At 41.8% G+C, this 18,367-nt stretch overlaps 1 long non-coding RNA gene across 2 annotated transcripts in view; it reads right to left on the minus strand.

Annotated features, from left to right (window-relative positions):
* Positions 1-233: 233 nt before the first annotated feature.
* LOC108178230 (uncharacterized) overlaps positions 234-18,367 on the minus strand; it is a 194,473-nt gene continuing 176,339 nt past the window's right edge. For both annotated transcript variants that reach the window (XR_011381237.1, XR_011381238.1), the window contains one exon: positions 234-13,049. This is a non-coding gene — a long non-coding RNA (uncharacterized lncRNA). The remainder of the gene's footprint in view (positions 13,050-18,367) is intronic.

Consider the following 18,367-nt stretch of genomic DNA (forward strand, 5'->3'; position numbering starts at 1 on the left):
CAGGTAAAGCTGCCGCCTGCAGTGCCGGCATCCCACATGGGTGCCGATTCGAGTCACGGCTATTCCAATTCTGATACAGCTCTCCACTATGGCCTGGGAAAGCAGCAGAAGATGGCCCAAGTTCTTGGGCCCCTACATGCACATGGGAGACCCAAAAGAAGCTCGCTGGCTCTCTCTCTCTCTCTCTCTCCCTCCCTCTTTCCCCCCTCTCCCCCTCTCTCCCTCTCTCCCTCTCTCCCTCCCTCTTTCTCTTTCTCTCTCTCTCTCCCTCTCCTTCTCTCTCTGGGTACTCTGACTTTCAAATAAAATAAATAATTCTTTAAAACAAAACAAAACAAAAAGATTTGGGGTCATCTAGAAGTGAAATAAGGGCTATTTGAACAGAAGCACTGTTGCAACCCAATAGTCAGTCTGATTACAAAGTGACCACAGGCGGGTAGTGCATGCAATGCAGATACACTGGACAAAAGGAAGATTTATGTCCTGGGTGAGGCAGAGAAGGACAGCATATGATTTTTTTTTTTCACAGTATTGAGAATAGTGTGCAACTTAAAACTCATGAATTGTTTACCTCAAGAATTTTCTATTGAATACTTTCAGACCAGAACTGATCATGGTTAACCAAAACTGCAAAACACAAAGCCATAGATGAGGAAGGACTGCTGTAACTGCTTTAGAGAACTGCGTGTGCAAACGGTCGTGTGCATGCACATGGTGTTCTTTACGTGGGTGTGTTCTCCAAATTTCTTCTTCTTATAAGGGCAGCAATCAGTATGGAATTAGCATACACTCTAATGATCAATTTAACTTAATTACCTTTTTAATTATTATCTTCAAATATAGCACATTCTGGAGTAGCAGGAGTTAAGAGATAATTTCTAGTTACACAGTGAAAGGCAGGGTGGCATTTGAACAAAGACCTGAAAGCTGGGGAAAGAAGCCATGTAAATATTTGGAGAAACAGCATTCCAGGCAGCAGGAGCAACATAAGTAGCAGCTCAGAGGCGAAAGTGCCTTGGGAAACAGAATGTAAGCACTGGGCCTGCAGGAGGGAGAGAGCAAAGTGAGGGGGTCAAGCTCACAGAGGTAAGGAGGCACAGGTGCATAAGCCTGCAAGCCCTGGTAATGGCTTTGTCTTCACCCTTAAAGAGGTGAGAAGTCTAGAAGTTGTGACCACAGAAGTGAAACTGTCTGCTTATGATGAAAGATAATCCTACTTGGTGGGCTGCAAGGTCCTTGGTGACACCATCATTACAACAGGTGAGAGATGATGGTGGCCTGGACCAGGGTGGTACAAAAGAATGTTGCAGGAAGTATTTGCATTCTTGACTCAATTGTCATTTTTTTTTTTTTTTACTGTCCAGTTAGGAGAAAAAGTCCGGAAGAATTTTAAAAATATTTTCTAAAAAGAAAAATAAATCTTTACGTACTAAATAATATTGAGGTTATAAAGCTAAGAGGCATTTGGGGGATTGGCACTACGGCAGAGCAGGTTAAGTGGATGCCTGCAGCACCAGCATCCCTTATGGGAGTCAATTTGAGTTCTGGCTCTTCCACTTCCAATCCAGCTCCCTGCTAATGCGCCCAGAAAAGCAGTGGAAGATAGGCCATGTGTTTGGGGCCCTGCCACCCACATGGGAGAGCCAGATGAGCGCCCTGGCTCCTGGCTTTGGCCCGGACCAGTCACAGCCATTGCAGCCATTTGGAAAGTGAACCACTGAATGAAAGCTCTCTCTGTCTCTCCCTTTCTCTCTCTGTAACTCTGCCTTTCAAATAAAAAAAAAAAAAAACTTTTTTTTAGGAGAAATTTGGAAGAAGCAAATCAAGCAAGGTGAGATTATTGTGAATGATAATAGCATTTGGATAAAAACAGTAATTGCTGGCATTCATTGTTTTCATTATGTGCCAGGTACAAGGCAAGGTACTTCGTGTGCATTGTCTAATTTAATCGCTACCACACACCCGTGGTAAACTGCTGTTCCTGCCCATTTCCCATAGGAGAACACCAAAGAAAGACTGGAAAAGCTCAGTAAGTCCAAGGGCCATAGCTGAGAATTCATTATGACCTGCCTTTCATTAGAGCCCACTCTCTAACCCAGCACTCTGTTCTGACTGCCTATATAGAGGGGGACAGAGAAGACATCCCCAGTGAGTGAATCCACAGGAATGAAGGGCAGGAATTTGCAGGTTTTGGTGAGCAAGTGAGAATGGCTCATCTGGAACTGAAGGTTCATGTCAGGTTCAGAAAGAGAAATAGCAGAGACTGCAAACTGGAAGCAGACTTCAGAAGTCCTCAAGAGATAGACAAAAATGCTTCAATTATAATCAGGAGGGAGTGGGGAACTAAGATGAGCTCGGCAGGAAGAAAGTAATTCAAGGTTATTCTCGGCACCCAGCACAGGATGAGCTTCAGTCAGGAGAGACCCGGTAAGAGGAACAGTCAGAAACTAATGTGATGATTCATATGTGAGAGAACCAGAGCTTCTAAAAGGAGGGACAGGAAAAGGTAAGCCTCAGCAGTGTTTCCCAGGGGAAAAAAGCATTATTTTTAATCCAGCACATATTTTCTTCTGAGTTGTTTACAACAAATACAGAATTAGAATCCAGGCCATGTCCACAATTACTTGCGTGAACCTGGACAGGTTATTTCTTTGGGATGTTGCTTCATCCATAAATAAAGTTGTATGTGGGGAGCAACTCGGACTAGACTAAGTTACTGGAATTAAGATTTATTCTATGCATCTGCTCTCCCACAATATGGCGCTGAGAAGGGAGAAACAGCTTCTACACAGCTGCCTCCAGTTCAACCAATAAACTGTAGGACCTGCTCCTGATTGGAGGAGAGCAGCGTACTCGGCGTGTGGGTAGCAGAGTTGGGATTGGTGGAAGAGGACTATAAAGGAGGAGAGAGACAACATGCACCAGGAACATCTATCTGAATAACACCTGTGCAGCCCCCGAGAGAGCCGGCCGGCGGTGTGCCGCTCTCCCGCGAAAGTGGCTAGGGGGAACCGCCCTTCCACGGAGGTGGAAGGGACGGTAGCCAACCCGGGAAGAACCAGCAGCAAACCCGGGGAGGGCCGAGCAGACAAAAGAACAGCGCAGGGTCCTGTGTCGTTCCTCCACGAAGAGGGGGAGCGACATAATGGTGCCGTGACTCGGATATGAAGCCTAGGCAGGGTTTAGTGTCGTTCCTCCGCGAAGAGGGGGAGCGACAGTTGTACTAGATTATCTTTCAATATTTGGGCCTTCTTTTATGCTATGATCAAGATGTGCTTGTTTTACAACTCTCTATGGCTGTTCCACATCATGTGTGAAGATGGCAGCAACGTGCTTTTGATTCAGCCTTTCCACTTAGCTGTAAAAATATATTGATAAGAACTGCCTGGCATCCTCCAGAACGAGACCTTCGACAGCACCCAGGGTGCTTCACTTCATCCAGAAGCTTTCTCAAGCATCTTCAAAGGTTGGTTATTCCCCAAATATTTGACTGCTTTTTGCTGCAAGAACTGCCCTAGCTGGGCAATAGCACTAAAACAGACAAAAATCCTGTTCTGATGCATTCAGATGCTAACGTACCCTTTCACAATGAGAGTAGGAACCGGCAGGAGAATAACTTTCTCTCAAATCATCTCTTCAATAGAACTTAACCCTCTTTGTTTCCAAGGCCTTGTTTTGTTTCATCATTTGCAGTGTATATTAGCAAAGCACCATGCTATCATCCATCCCCACGCAGCTTTAAGAAGCAGCAGTAATTCCACAAAGGCCCCTAAGCACTATCAGCTACCTGTCTGATGACCCTAAGCCAGCACCACACATGACACTAGCAGGACAAGTCTGCTTCCTTGCTCTGCCATCGGTCCCAATGATGACAAAGACATATCCCTATATTTACATTTACACAGGTGCCTTATGGAGCCAGTTGCTATCTTCTTTGTGTGGGGTCAAGTGGAGTTTTACTCAAGTCAAAGGTAATCCAGCCAAACCATACTTCTTTCATTTAGCTAACAGTATGGCTCATGCTATTTTTCTCATGGTCTACCTTCCTCACTTTTTAAAGACTCAGTGTAGCAACAGCCACAGTAATAATAGGTTTGAGCATCGAGTTTCACGTGGAACTCATCGTGCATCTTGCAACATTAGCCCAACTCTTTCGAAGCCCTGAAGGCATCATTTACTTCAGTGGCCTTTTTTCATTTGTAAACACTTTAGTAGTTGAAAAGAGTTATCCAGAGAAAGAACCTAACAGACCTGGTCAATTCAAATAAATGTCAAACAACTGTATTGATAGCATTGGCATGTCAGCTACGAGCCCTGTAAAGCTGCATTTTGGTGTCACCTTTTTCTTTTGTTTGGCTCTTTTTCCCCTACCAGTGGTAGCTTATTCTTCAATGACTGCTTTTCATTTCCAGAAAAACATTGTTTTGTGGTACTTACTTGAGCAAGAGCACGAACATCCCTGACAAATCCTTTTCATGTCATATTAGGTTTATATTTACTCTTTTTATTAATTAGATAGTCATCCACTTTAACATTTCAATATTTTAATTATCTTGGAAAACATAAAATAAGATAAAAAGTTTTAAAAACCCATCAGTGTAGAACAATCAAAAATATTTAGAATCCACTTCCTTCAAGGCATTAAGATTAAATTTCATCCACAATGTGTGATACTGTTTAGGACAAAATGATGCTCAAAAATATTCACTGAATTGAAGTGAGACAGGAAATTAGCCTATAGCTGAAAAGGGATGATACCAGAGAAAAAATTTTCTTAAACAGTCCCTAGTCATCCGTGTCCTGCTCCATTTCTCAGCCATGCCTATCACAAGTGTGGTTCCTGGTTCATCAGTACATATGGAGGCAAGATGGAAGTGGGAATCTCTGATGCCACTCCAGACTTACTAAGCCAGGATCTCAGGAGCAGGGCCCAGAAATCTGTGTTTTAACAACCCTAACCCTGTTTCTTAGGAACATTGGGTTTGAAAAGATTTGCTCTGAACTATTTTCAAGGGGCTAGTGTTGTGGCTTAGTGGATTAAGCCACCTCTTGTGATGCTGGCATCCCATATGGCCCAACTGCTTGAGCCCTTGCCACCCATATGAGAGACCCAGAAGAAGCTCCTGGCTCACCCAGTCCCTGCTGCTGTAGCCATTTGGGGAGTGAACCAGAGGATAGAAGATCTCTCTCGATCTCCCTCTCTCTCTCTCTCTCTGGATCTCTCTCTCCCTCCCTCCCTTACTCTAACTCCGCCTTTCAAATAACTAAATAGGGTGGCACTGTGGCACAGTGGGTTAAAGCTCTGGCCTAAAACTCCGGCATCCCATATGGGTGCTAGTTCTAGTCCCGGCTGCTCCTCTTCCAATCCAGCTCTCTGCTATGGCCTGTGAAAGCAGTGGAAGATGGCCCAACTCCTTGGGCCCCTGCACCTGGGTGGGAGACCTGGAAGAGACTCCTGTCTCCTTGATGTAGGCAGGCATACAGGTTAAAATTGATTAGGTTTGTGAGCTGGAAGATCACGTCTTCGCCACGCCCCTGTGTGACCTCATGCCCCTACCTGATACCTTCACCACGGCCCTGTGTGGCCTCATCCCCCTACTTGGCCACACCTGGGTTAATTAATCAGGTTAATTAACCACTCCCCTTTGGAAGTGGGTTTAAAGCCAGGACACAGTGTTGCCCGGCCCGCTCTTCTTCCCTGGCCTCTTGTCAGGAGGCCCAAAGGCCATGTGCTCTAGGCTTCCTGGCCCAGATACAGGCCTAGTTGCTCTTCCACGTGGCTGGTTCCTAGTGCTTGGTATGAACCCCTATTCACCTCTCTCTCTCCTAAATAAGCTCTCACTCTCCTATGCATCTTTCTCACTAAATAAAAGCTTAAAACGTACCATGCTGCCTTGTTTATCTGTGCTGGTATTTAGAATTCTTCTCTAAATATTAGGCAAGAACCCTCTTGGGCTTATTAATATCGGGGATTTAGTAATAAGCCCGTGGTGGAATGATAAGGCACCCCAAATTCTGGTAGCCCATGTGGCACCCCGGATAGCATTTCTAGGGAACTTTAAGGGGCCACATTTTAGTGTGAATTTTAGGGGGTCTTCTCCAATTTCATCCTGGCTTCAGATCGGCGCAGCTCCAGCCATTGCAGCCATCTGGGGAGTGAACCAGCGGATGGAAGACCTCTCTCTCTCTGTCTCTACCTCTCTGTAACTCTGTCTTTCAAATAAATAAAATAAATCTTAAAAAAAAAAAAACCAAATAACTAAATAAACTCTCCCTAAAATCATCTTGTTTAGCTACTATTCAAAACAGGATCCTCTATTTAGGGTTTTTGATTAAGATACTTAGAAAGTAAGATTACTAAATAACAATTTTATATAACATAATAATATAACTTATGCACACAGAGTACTTCAAAAAGCTTGTGGAAAATGGAATTATATGTTTAGTTTGCAAAAAATATATTGATGTTCATGCATGCAAGTTTGTGTGTGTGTGTGTGTGTGTGTGTGTGTATAGAATGAACCCAGGCATCCTTCATGAGGCCAAGGTAGCAAAGCTATACCTGCGGTAGCATATTATTCCAGAACTTTCTGAACATTCCCAGATACTCTTTTCTAAGAATGTCTCGCAAAAGCAAAAGACAGACTGAAAAGGCCATTCCCCCTTCTCTCTTTATAAGCACACCATCACACAAAGTGAAACAACACAAACAAGATCTGTTTGCTTGCCTGATTTTAACAAGGTGAGCTGAGGACTTGCAAAGACTTTGCCTTTCAGCTCGTCCTGCAGCCTGCTCCTCAGGGCAGTGGAAGAGGAAAGTGCAGGCCTGAGGGGTGGACAAGCTCTGATCCAAAACCTGACGGTGCTGTGTAACCTCAGACATATTCTTAATATCTCGCAGGGTCTTCGTTTCCGTATCCCATTCCTCAAATTCCTTATGTGAGAATTAAATAAAACACTGGGATAATAGCACAGTGTCTGACACACATGACGTCTCAACAGACCGGTGTTCCCTTCTTGCGTCTGATTTGCCTGTATTACTTCGGCACCCCTTTTCGAGCTCTTGACCTAGCATAGAAACCTGCCTCTCCCATGGACTGATGCGTCAAGAAAATACTTACTTGTCTCTGATTCTGAGTATCCTGCTGCTCCTCCTCAAGAACCACCCACTGTGAAAAGGAGGGAAAATCCTGTACTTCCTTCATTTCCCAAGCTGCAGAGGACCAGGGGAGGCACCATAACCTGGATGCTTGCAATGCCAAGACACTCACAGCCCCCGAGGTGTGCCAGGATCTGCCTTATCCCATACTACATGGCTGTAAGCCACTATTTTAAGTAAAATCTCATCATTCGCACAGTGAGAACATTAATCTTCTACATTCCTACCTTCTCAACTTCCATTCTATTTGAGTAAGAATGGGGGCGATGGGGAGAACTTCTTAATGCTTAATCCACAAAGAGACACCATAGCCTTCACTCCACCAAATTCAGTGTGCCTACCTGGGTCAAGATCAACTCTCTTATCTGAACTTGAGAAACATGCCATTTTTCTCTGTCCCAGAACACTTCTGAATGGCAGAACCGACAGCAATCAAACCTTGTCACAGCTGTTGGTGTGGAGGAGAATGAATCTAACAATTCAAAATTAAAATTCTCTGATTTTTTAATTTGTTGGCATTATTTACATTAAACTTTTAAATTTTTAATTTTCAAGTCTTCAATTTCATGTCTTGTCTATATCAGGCTTGCAGAATAAAGTTACAGAAATTATAGGAGTAAAGAATTAGTTCAAAAGCCTTATGATATTTATAGCATGTGAGAAATAACTTTTGTCTGCATAGTAAAATACTCTAAGCTCTCTAGCTCATCTAGCATACACATTTTCAAAAAAAAAAAAAAGATAAGAAAAGAAGTCTGTGCAGGTGTAGAGGGGCAGGGGAAGGAGACAATTTGCATTGATCACAGAGCTCCAAAAGTGAGAGTGAGAAAATAGAGAGAGAGAGGAAAGGAGGAAGAGGGAGAAAGGGATGGAGGGAGGAGGAAAGGGAGGGATAGCTTCACCTTTGTTTCAACTTAAATGAAACACACAAAAATAACAAAATGTATTTTCCCCTAGATATTAATGCACAGACATTCAGGAAAAGTATTATCAAATAGTTGCTATCTAAACTTAAATTACTTCAAATTCTAGGAAGAAATCCATTTTGTTGATGCTTTTTTCTTCAAAATCTTAAAACTCCTTCTTCACATGATTTGAACACACCTCCAGAGAAGTTTAGCGTCATGCAATAGAGACAAGAAGCCTCTTGTCTCTGCATTGACTCTGCATAGGCTGTCTGTATGAGATGAGCCTTGGCTGGTCTCCATCCTGCCACTGGCTCCACAGGAAGCAGATAGCAAGACTATCAGGGCTGTTTAAGGCTCCTTTCAGGATGGAAACACTGAGTCACAGACGCTACATCACACTAATCAAAGAAACCCTCTTCTCTTCCTGGTCCTTGCCGTCTCATTTCACCCTAGTACCCACCCATCATTAACTCAAATTTCTCATTAACACTAACTAGCAAACTTTATTTTTAAATCAATACTGAATTCACTTTGGCTACACAGTCACAGTGCAAAGCAAAGTATATGGCTTATGACCTCAAAAACAGTTCCAAATGAAAGGGTTTGGGCCAGTGTTATGGGATTTAATTATATCTGGCAACAGTTTAGAATTGGTGAGCTTACAAAAACAATTTTTTTTTCTTCTTCAGGATTCTTAAGGACATTCTTGGTTTCCACAAACAGAAAAGTTTATTATTACAGCCTACATTAGCACCTTGGAAACCAGAGATTTATTTGATTGCCCTTTATAAATACATTTAGTAAGCTCTATGCCAAGAGTTACCTTACATACTCTTTGTTACGGTGATTCTTATTGATACACATAATGTGCTACATTGATTCTGGTCAGTGACTGTATATTACTTGAATGAATCAAATGACTGTATATTAGTTGAATGAATTAAATGATTATCAATATAATGGATAAACATAGAGTATAAGAACAGATGTGAGTGGTTTTATAATACCTAAATCTTAAAACTCAAGGGCATATATGTCTATAAACATATGTATGATTATAGATACATAGATACATATTTGTCTACTTAAAAAGAATTGATATTTTATTGTCATTAACTGTTTCAACTACTAAGCCTTCAAGGCTGTGAATTCACTTGGTCAATATATGAATGCGGTGATTTTTAAGGCAATGCAAAAGGAATGAGATGTACATTTATTAAGCACCTGTTACATACTGTTTCATACCAGGTGCTTTATATTTGTGATATAATTTAAAATTCCACAGTACTCTGAATTGAATCCTATGATTCAGTATTTATGTAACGCTACTGCATCACTACTTCAATTTCCTATGGAAGGAAAGGCATACATATCAACAGACAGAAGTGTCTATATTCAGGATCAAAGACTCTCCAATGTGTGGATGAACTCTAAACCCTTGTTTTTCACTTATTAAAGAGGACAATAAAACTATCTCATGTGTTGGTGAAAGTTAAAAATGACAATATAAAAATATAGCTAGGAAGTTGAGACTAAATCAATGTCAGTTTGCTTCCTCTAAGTTCTCCTCCCTCTTCTCCCTTCCCTCTCCCTACAGATACTGTTTCTGTTTCACAATCCCCTACTGTTGGATAGTTAACTAAAGAATCAGAAAATGGCAAAGCTCAAAGCGACTTTCATAACCATCCACTGACCTCATTTAACAAATGAAGAGAATAAGATACAAAGTGTTATATAAACACAGCTAAGCAAAGACAAAGGCACTAAAAAAATATCTCAAATTTAACAACTTTTCCACCAAAGATAAGCTAAGGTGTATAGCTAAATTAAAAACTGTTAATGTGCTGCCCACTTCCTATATCCCGTCCCACTCAGAACTTAATCAAGAATTCATTACCCAGTATCTCAGTGATGATTGGATAGTTAGCACTCTGTGCCTCAAAAAATGTAAACAGTGGAGTCCTGAAATATCACTCACAGGCCCTGTTTAATGGTTGCAGCAACCATTCAGTTACAGACAATTATTGTTATGTAGAAATGCTGATTCACTGTCTCTATATATTTTTCAAGAACAGACTGAAATCTGGGTATTAATGTAAAAGTTTTCAATTTTTAAACATGAAAGAGGTTAAACCAATCAACAGCTTGTACCTTTGGTGGCAACACAGAGAGTGTGGGAAACAAGCATTTCCTAATCCAGGAATATCCATGCAAGGTCTGCACTCAGCAAAGGAGTCAGGGAAAAGTAGAGGGAACTCATTGCTTCCCACCACTTTTATCTTATTTTCACTTTAATTTGAATGAAAACTAAGTCTTGATGAGGCTGCTCTATCAGATTTTGCTTCACACTCTTTGAAGTTCAGGGCTCATAAATAAGTGCTTAGTGAACATTTTTCATTTGATTCATTGGTTGTAGGATTGCTGTTAATTTGCTTCACCTTTCAGACAGATGCCCTTGATTCCTCTATTTCTTTTTAAACATCCATCCACTAAACATTCACTGTGCACCTGCAGTCTTCCAGGCCCTGTGCTGGAGATGATGAACAAAGAAATAGCAAACAGACCCCACCTGGAGAGAACTCCAAGTCTAGAGTAGGACATGGCTATCTAACCAAATCACTCTTTTTGATGGTACTTAAAAGTTATCTTGGGTATGTTTACCTTTAAAGTGGCATTTGCTTTACTTACAATCCACCACATCTCACTCTGCCACAAAGAGGTTAGAAGCATTATTTTTTCAAAAAGTGCAGCTGTCAGTAATGATTAACACTATGGCTAGACATTCTGTATGAGAACGGATATAGGTGGTTTTATAAGGACCATGTGGTTACGTGGGACATGCATGTTGAACAGAGTCTGCAGACATCTTGCCCACGACTCCTTTTGCAGCATGCAGATGTAAATGAGCCGTGTGGAAGTCGCTGCTTCCGGAACAAGAAGACTGACTAACCAGTGAAGCTCGGGATTACTCATTTCAGCAGTCTTTTGCTTGTCTTGATGCAAAATACAAAACTCACACAAAATACTTGAGCAAAAGGAACGCAGGTCAACCGCATGAATTCAGGACGTTTCTGTTAGCTATTTTGAGTATCAAATCTGTTAAAATTTAAAACAGTCAAAGATGGAAGAAGCTGGGCTTAAATGAACGAATTCTCGAATTCTCTCAGCATCTGATTACAAAAGTTACAAGGGTACTTCAGGAAGTTCACAGGAAAATGGAATTAAAAGATTAATTTATTTTGGCACAAAGAACTTTTGAAACCCACACATAATTCTTTCATAATACACATCTACCAGGAAACTTTTGAAGAGCCTTTGTATCCATGGATTTCAAAATGCCTTGCACTAAAACAACTGCATCTTTTAATTCTGTTTTTCCATGAACTTTTTGAATGTCCCTCATATAAAAGGTGAAAATGATTCAGTAATTTTATTTAAATTAATTTTTATTTAAATGTTTACTTCTGAATACTTAGTATTTTATTGGCAAGGCATTATTTTAGATGCTGCAGAAATGAAAACATGGTTAAAATATGTTTCTGATCCTTAGGGAATATGCAGTCCAATTGGAAAATTAACCTTTAATTATGTGAAAAAAGAATTAGCAAAAGTAGGCTGCCCACAATACATTACCAAATGGCTGGTGTTGCTAATCAGAGACATGTGTGCAGTCAGGTAGCAGTAACTATAAATTACAGCAATTCTGAGAGAAATTATGCTTGATGTGAGCCTTGGAAAAGGGTCAAATTTGGATAAAACGGAACGATAAGGGATGTATACAGGAGAAATGGGAGGAAGCAATGGAAACAATAGAGGAGGAGAGCTTTAGGGAAGTTGAGGAAACAGGATCAGGCCCATTTGACTGTAGGAGAGGTATCTTAGGGGGAAGAGTGAGGACTATGGCTGCGAATGCAGTTTACAGTGAAACTAGCAACTACCTTAGGTAATGCTGAGCTATTAGACGGATATTTTTATCAGTGAAGCCACGTGATAAACATGGATATGAATTCAGGGCAAAGACCAGGAGTCAGTATTAGGACCAGGTCTGAGGGAAGCAATGCAAAAGCATCATTAGGCTCATAACTTAGCCATTTCTTCAAGTGAATACGTTCTTTTAAATATCTTGTTCAATACTGATTTAACAAGGCTCTAATAAATCAATTTTTAATTGTGTAGATTATTTGCCATTTTATATTAAAAATATTTATATTAAGTCTACTACCACATGTTCACTCTTTTGAAATCCTCTTGTTTTCAAGTTCAAAATGATTTCCCACTTTTCTGAAGTCATGTTTTCTTTCTGCTTCCCTCACTAATTTCTTGGAACATTCAACTTCTTGGCATGTACTGAACAACACAGATGGTGAAGCCCTTTCCCCAGTAAACATTGCTACTTCATGTATTGTCCACCTGCAGAATTTCAGGGCACTGACCCATCTACCAACTTGCAGCCTGAGAGTGACTCTCAGCTGATGACTTTCTGAGTTGATGGGTTGGCCTTTTGTGCACTGCATGACATCCACATCTATGTCACCACTTAACCTAAATGGGTCAGTGTCAGTGAGGATTTGTTCCATTTTTATTCTTGGGCACTACCTCCTAAAGGAGTAAGGCAAAAAAAAACCTTGTCAATTTTGAAAGAGGTGCTTTGGGGATTTGAATAACAGGCACTTCATTTTGATTTACTACATAGGTACTGTGACACAGACAGGTAGACAAGGCAGCTGTCAGCTAGCTCACCTCTTAATCTGAACACGCTCAGGGCCAGTTAAACCTTCCATCTCAACAAATCAGTGTCATAGAGTCCATTTACCAACTCCGGAATGGCTGTCACACATCCAGTCAGGAACCACGTACCAGCACTCATATTTGTACAAGCGCATTCTATTGGGTGACCCAGGGATAAGACCCAATTCGAGTACACCTTGGTTTTGAATTTAGTAATCTAGTTCTGAGATTACTTCTTCAGTTCTTACTCTTATCTGTGAAAAAAAAGCAGGAAGGCAAAAGAAGTCTTTTTTTTTGACGTCAATATTAAATCAATCACATGCCCCACAATGCATTTAGTAGACTATAAACTACTTTAACATTAAACCATCCAATGAGAAATGAAATTCCTGTTACAAAAGTGTCATATATTGTGATATTGTTTTGCAATCCTTTTTTAAAAAAAGTCAACTATTTTAATGAACTGAAAGGCTCTCAAGGATGCCTCTGTAGCTACACCCCATGCCAAATAAAAATTTTTTAAAAAGTAAAATTTAGAAGATAAAACACTAAAAAAAGAGACTAATAAGGTTTGGTTTTGTGTTTTATCAAATATTTTAATGAAATATACTTATTTGAATCCATAAAAATATGAAAAAATTATAATTGAAAACGTTAGTTCTCTGAGAGAGTTTTCAAAAACAATCTAGGACTGGCGCCGCGGCTCACTAGGCTAATCCTCCACCTGCGGCTCCGGCACCCCGGGTTCTAGTGCCGATCAGGGCGCTGGATTCTGTCCTGGTTGCCCCTCTTCCAGGCCAGCTCTCTGCTATGGCCAGGGAGTGCAGTGGAGAATGGCCCAAGTGCTTGGGCCCTGCACCTGCATGGGAGACCAGGAGGAAGCACCTGGCTCCTGGCTTCGGATCAGGGCGGCGCGCCAGCCACAGAGGCCATTGGAGGGTGAACCAATGAAGGAAGACCTTTCTCTCTGTCTCTCTGTCTCCCTAACTCTGCCTGTCAAAAATTAAAACAAACAAACAAACAAACAATCTATAAAACTACTCTTGTGAAAATGAAATCTTAAGGAGGAATCAAAACGAAATGAAAAAACTAGTAGAACATGAAATTGTGATAGTGAAGAGAAATCAAAATGAAATGAAGAATTCAATAGATCAAATGAACAAATGCATTAGAGAGCCTTAAAAACAGAGTCAGTGAAGCAGAAGAGAAAATATCGGACTTAGAAGACAGAGTACAGGCCGGCGCCGCGGCTCACTAGGCTAATCCTCCACCTTGCGGCGCCGGCACTCCGGGTTTTAGTCCTGGTCGGGGCGCTGGATTCTGTCCCGGTTGCCCCTCTTCCAGGCCAGCTCTCTGCTGTGGCCAGGGAGTGCAGTGGAGAATGGCCCAAGTGCTTGGGCCCTGCACCCCATGGGAGACCAGGAGAAGCACCTGGCTCCTGCCATCGGATCAGCGCGGTGCGCCGGCCGCAGCACGCTGGCCGCAGCGGCCATTGGAGGGTGAACCAACGGCAATGGAAGACCTTTCTCTCTGTCTTTCTCTCTCACTGTCCACTCTGCCTGTCAAAAAATTAAAAAAAAAAAGACAGAGCACAGGAAAGTAGACTATTCTAAATTTCAAAACTATCATGTATACACATTACATGCATAGAATACCATGATCAGCATGTGGCAATTCTGCCCGAATGATGATTTTTCATATGTGGGGAATTAATTGGTGGTTTTGCCCATCTGTACCAGAGATGAAGATGCAAAAACCCACACCACCACTGCAAATATAGACCTAGCTAGGTGTTAGTGCAGTGTCAATAGGAAGTACTTAAAGCATGCATGCTGATAGAAATACTAATTCTATTGAACATATCCCCTTATTGTTACCCTTTTCAATACAAAAATTAAACTATGTGCACACTATATTGAGTATTTCAGAGGGGGGAGGGCATTGCTCCTTAAAAGAGACTTCCAGGAACAGGCATTTAGCTTAGAAATTAATATGCAGGGGCCTGGCACTGTGGCACATCGGGTTAAAGCCCTGGCCTGGAGCGCTGGCATCCCATATGGACACCAGTTCGAGTCCCAGCTGCTCCTCTTCTGATTCAGCTCTCTGCTATGGCCTGGGAAAGCAGTACAAGGTGGCCCAGGTTCTTGGGCCCCTGCACCTGCATGGGAGACCCAGAAGAAGCTCCTGGCTCCTGGTTTCGGATTGGCACAGCTCTGGCCATTGCAGCCATCTGGGGAATGAACCAGCAGATGGAAGACCTCTCTCTCTGTCTCTACTCTCTCTGTAACTCTTTCAAATGAATAAAATAAATCTTAAAAAAAGAAATTATTATGCCATTAAGATACCTGCATCCCATACTGAAGTACCTGGGTTGAATGCCTGGCTCCTCCTGCTCTGATCAATCTTCCCGTAAATGCAGACTGTAGGAGGTGACACGGAATGATGACTCAAAGCTGCATCCTTGTTGCTCATGTGAAAGATGGGCTGAGTTCCTGGCAGCTGATTTTCTTCATGGCCCAGTGCAGGTAGTTGTGGGCATTTGGGGAGTGAACCAGCAAATGGGAGGGTCGGGTCCTCTCCTCTCCTTTCTCTGTCTCTGTCTCTGTCTCTATCTATATATGTCTGTCTCTCTGCCTCTCAAATTGATAAATTTTTTTTAACTTTTATTTAATGAATATAAATTTCCAAAGTACAGCTTATGGATTACAATGGCTTCCCCCCCATAACATCCCTCCCACCCGCAACCCTCCCCTTTCCCACTCCCTCTCCCCTTCCATTCATATCAAGATTCATTTTCGATTCTCTTTATATACAGAAGATCAGTTTAGCATACATTAAGTAAAGATTTCAACAGTTTGCTACCACACAGAAACATAAAGTGAAAAATACTGTTTGAGTACTAGTTATAGCATTAAATCTCAATGTACAGCACACTAAGGACAAAGATCCTACATGAGGAGTAAGTGCACAGTGACTCCTGTTGTTGACTTAACAAATTGACACTTTTGTTTCTGGCCTCAGTAATCACCCTAGGCTCTTGTCATGAGCTGCCAAGGCTATGGAAGCCCCCTGAGTTCACTGACTCTGATCATATTTAGACAAGGTCATAGTCAAAGTGGAAGTTCTCTCCTCCCTTCAGAGAAAGGTACCTCCTTCTTTGATGACCCATTCTTTCCATTGGGATCTCACTCACGGAGATCTTTCATTTAGGTTCCCCCCCCCCCCCCAGAGTGTCTTGGCTTTCCATGCCTGAAATACTCTCATGGGCTTTTCAGCCGGATCCGCATGCCTTAAGGGCTGATTATGAGGCCAGAGTGCCGTTAGGACATTTGCCATTCTATGGGTCTGCTGTGTATCTCACTTCCCATGTTGGATCATTCTCTCCCTTTTTGATTCTATTAGCTAGTATTTGCAGACACTATTCTTGTTTATGTGATCCCTTTGGTTCTTAGTCCTATCATCACGATCAATTGTGAGCAGAAATTGATCACTGGGACTAGTGAGATGGCATTGGTACATGCCACCTCGATGGGATTGAATTCGAATCCCCTGGTATGTTTCTAACTCCACCGTTTGAGGCAAGTCAGCTTGAGCATGTCCTGAATTGCACATCTCTTCCCTCTCTTATTCCCACTCTTACATTTTATACAAGAGTCTTCCACAACTGCTGCTGTCTAAGGTTTGACAGTGAAGCCTACTATCAAGAACACAGAAATACTTGCCAGCCTGAAGAAAAACACACTTGTATATGATGGATTTCCCCAATACATGGCCCTAAAAATGTGCAGATTTGTGATAATTATATCATCTCCTTATTTCTACAGAAAAACAGCCCACCAGGCCATGGCAAGCATGTAAACGAGATAATAATGTATTTATAGAAGAACACATGTGAGACGTGTGAGGAGATGTTTGGGCTCTACCGCTTACTACCATAACACCTGGAAAGAGATACCTGATTTCATATATCTCAGAAGTTTCATCTGTACCTTAAGGGTAATGTCTGCCTCTCCAATACAGTACCTGTGTAAAACAACATACACCAAAGTAAACTTTAAAGCCGCATGAATTTTCAAAGCTTTTGCTGTGTCTCATAATCAACGTGAGAAATTCTTTCCATACGAGCACACAGATTTCTAAGTACACCATTCACTGCTTTATTTATTAAACATCTGTCAAAATTTTTAAATCCTAGGAGTGGTATCAGACGCTGTGTGTACACTGAAGATTAAACAAAGTGTCTGCCTACATGGGAATAGCAGAAAAACCATAAGTGAGTTTGTGTGTGTGTGTGTGTGTGTGTGTGTATGTGTGTATCTGTTTACCAGATTTACAACTCCACTGGGTACTCTAACAGAACTGGGTGGGAGGAGGCTCCACTGAAAGAGCTTAGAGAAGGGTGACATTTAGGCCCAGATGTGAAAGATGGGAAAGAATGAATCAAGCTGGTGTGGGTATGGATGGAAAAGCGGGTTAATGTGTGAATGGGGACTTTGCATTGAGGAAATTTTGAATTTTGCAACTTAAGTAACCATATTCAACCACATGAGCAGGCTGGCACTATGGCATAGTGGGCTAAGCCTCTGCCTGCAGTGCCAGAATCTTATATGGTCACCAGTTCATGTCCAAGCTGCTCCTCTTGGATCCAGCTCTCCGCTATGGCCTGGGAAAGCCGTAGAAGATGGCTCAAGTGCTTGGGCACCTGCACCTGCATGGGAAACCGGGAAGAAGCTCCTGGCTCCTGGCTTTGGATCAGCTCAGCTCCAGCCGTTGCAGCCATATGGGGAGTGAAACAGAGGATGGAAGACCTTTTTGTCTCTCCCTCTCTCTGTAACTCTGCCTCTCAAATAAATAAATAAAAATCTTTACAAAAAATGAATAACCAAGTGTGTCAGTAATTATGAAATAAAACAAAATTAAATCACACCCCCAAATTTTCTTTGCTCCTTACTTATTCTCTAAGCAATAACTTTTGTTATTGAGTCTAGTGTTTTTCAAAATATTATAGTCATGATCTCTAGAGATAACACGTTTTAAAAATGATTGTTCTGGGGCTGGTGTTATGGCACAGCAGGTGAAGCTGCTGCCTGCAATGCTGGCATCCTATATGGGGGTCAGCTCATATCCTACCTGCTCCATTTCTGATCCAGCTCCCTGCTAACGGCCTGAGAAAAGCAGCAGAAAATGACCCAAGTGCTTGAGCCCTGCTATTCAGGTGGAAGACCTGGAAGAAAGTCCTGGATCTTGGCTTTGGCTTCAGTCACTGCAGCCATCTGGGAAGTGAAGCAGTGGATGCAAGATATCTCTCTCTCTCTCTCTCTCTCCCTCCCTTCTTTCCTCTCTCTCTCTGTAACTCTTTCAAATAAATAAATAACACTTTTTAAAAAAATGATTGTGCCTTTTTTTCTTTTTTTTTTAACAGAAGATCAGTTTAGTATACATTAAGTAAAGATTTCAACAGTTTGCACCCCCATAGAAACACAAAGTGAAATATACTGTTTGAGTACTCGTTATAGCATTAAGCCTCAATGTACAGCACATTAAGGACAGAGATCCTACATGAGGAGTAAGT

The sequence above is a fragment of the Oryctolagus cuniculus genome, chromosome 13, assembly GCF_964237555.1.
Source record: "Oryctolagus cuniculus chromosome 13, mOryCun1.1, whole genome shotgun sequence".
In the NCBI taxonomy this organism is placed as follows: domain Eukaryota; kingdom Metazoa; phylum Chordata; class Mammalia; order Lagomorpha; family Leporidae; genus Oryctolagus; species Oryctolagus cuniculus.